Source organism: Penaeus vannamei, chromosome 2, assembly GCF_042767895.1.
Source record: "Penaeus vannamei isolate JL-2024 chromosome 2, ASM4276789v1, whole genome shotgun sequence".
NCBI lineage: Eukaryota > Metazoa > Arthropoda > Malacostraca > Decapoda > Penaeidae > Penaeus > Penaeus vannamei.
Genome location: NC_091550.1, coordinates 52,279,625 through 52,282,124, shown reverse-complemented (window position 1 = coordinate 52,282,124; position 2,500 = coordinate 52,279,625).

Below are 2,500 nucleotides of genomic sequence, written 5' to 3'. Positions count from 1 at the left end.
GCTGTCCTCGTGATGGGAAAGCACAGTTGCCTGCGCTCTCGCATAGGCTCGCAGGCGCACGTACACCTGCAGTCCTGCGCCCGGATTCGGATTACCACGCGGGAACACAGACACACATGCAAACATACATGCAAATAGGCACCCCTACACACAAGCACACATACACACATTCGCACATACACACATTCGCACATACACACAGGGACGCATGCACAGTCACAGATACACATACAAACGTGCACACACACACACACACACACACACACACACACACACACACACACACACACACACACACACACACACACACACACACACACACACACACACATATTTATATATGTATGTATGTATATATATGCACACATCCATACATACGCGGTCACCTGTACACATGCATATTCTCTCGCATACATGCACATGCACAACCACACACATGCATACACACACATGCACACACACACATACATACATATACATACATACACATACATACATACATACATACATACATACATACATACATACATACATACATACATTCATGATTACGGATTTGATTATAAATATTTAAACATTTGCTTTATCATTACCACATTCTTTGTATTCTGCATCCACTCCGTTCCTTAATACGGTTAGGATCCCGACACGTGCATCTTAATTGCCAATTTTATCGACTTGTGTAACACGCCACGCACCAGTTGGGTCGTTGTTCGAGATGGGGCTGTTTACCCCGTGGTTGTTTCATTAAGCTGTCGGCAACGGATCCCTCTGTTGTCGTAGCTGAGTCACCCTATTGCACTGTAACGGCTTCTGTTGGCTGCTCCATCGCCGTTGGGTTTTTGTTGATTGGCGGAGACAGGTCGACTGACTGATTCTGTGGGAGGATCTCGAGTTCGTGTTTGTTTGTTTTTGTTTTTGTATTTGTTTGTCTTTATTTGTTTTTAGTTATTTTTAGATATGTGTTTTTGGTTATTTTTATTTATTTTTGTTTTTGATTATTTTTATTTATTTTTATTTTTTTATTTATTTGTCTTTGTTTTTATGTATTTTTATTTATTTTTATTTTTGTATTTATTTGTCTTTATTTGTTTTTATTCATTTTTATTATTTTTGTTTTCTTGCCTTTGTGGAGGATAATTTCTTATCGGTTGTTTGTACTTGGGAAAAAGCCTGGATGTTTTTGTTGTTGTTGTTGTTGTCTGTCTGTTTGTCTTGGTATGTTGACTATTCTCGGTGTGTCAAGCTGGTCTGGAACCGACGTCGTGTTCCTCCTCTGCTCTTGCAAAACGTGTTTACTCTCACACAGTTTTTCTTCCCTGGTGTCGTGTTCTGAGCTTAAATGCTTGTTCACTTACTACGTGACGTCGACTCTGGCTTCATTTTCTTCATTTTCTCCTCTTCCTCCTCCTCCTCCTCCTCCGGTTCTCCCTCTTGTTGTTCTTCTCCTTCGTCTGGTCCTTTCCTCTTCCTCTTTCTCTTCCCGTTCCACCAGTTTCTCCTCTTCTCCTCTCTATCTGATCCTCTTCCTCTCTCTTCCTCCTGCTTCTCTCCCCCTCTCCTCCTCCTGCTTCTCTCCCCCTCTCCTCCTCCTGCTTCTCTCCCCCTCTCCTCCTCCTGCTACTCTCCCCCTCTCCTCCACCTGCTTCTCTCCCCCTCTCCACTTCCTGCTCCTCTCCCCCTCTCCACTTCCTGCTCCTCTTCCCCTCTCCTCCTCCTCCCCACTTCTCCTCCTCCTTATATGCTCCTCGTCCTCGACCTCCTTTCTCCCCTTCTCCTCCTCCTTTTCGTCTTCCTCTTTGCATGATAATTGCACACGTAATAGCTGAGCGGCACCTTTCTCGTCCCTTTTAGGATTTTGCAGGTGTCTATTATACTCGCTCTTATGGATTTCTTATTCTTCTTTCGATTTCCCAATCCTTCCTTCCTCTTTCTCTTTCTCTCTCTCTCTTTCCTTTTTTTTCTCTCTCTCTCTTTCTCTTTCTCTTTCTCATTCGCTCTCTCTTTCTCATTCGCTCTCTCTCTCTCTCATTCTTCCTCCATTTCCCTCTCTCTCTCTCTCCCTCCCTTCGCCCTCTCTTTCTCATTCGCTCTCTCTCTCTCCCTCTCTCTCTCTCTCATTCTTCCCTCCCTCTCCCTCTCTCCCTCCCCGTCTCTCTCTCCCTCCCTCCCTCCCTCCCCCTCTCTCTCTCTCTCCCTCTCTCTCTCTCTCCCTCCCCCTCCCTCTCTCTCTCTCTTCCCCTTCCCCTCTCTCTCTCCCCCCTTCCCTCTCTCTCTCTCTCTCTCTCCCTCTCCCTCCCCACCCTCCCTCCCCCTCTCTCTCCCTCCCCCTCTCTCTCTCTCCCTCCCTCTCTCTCTCTCTCTCTCCTCTCCTTCTCTTCTTCCGTCCCTCCCTCCCTCTATCTCTTTATATCCTCATTCCCACCCGCATTCTCCTCCCCTTTCTTCCATCCCCTCATTCCGTCCTTCTCGTCACCCTCTCGTTTCTCTGGAGATCCCG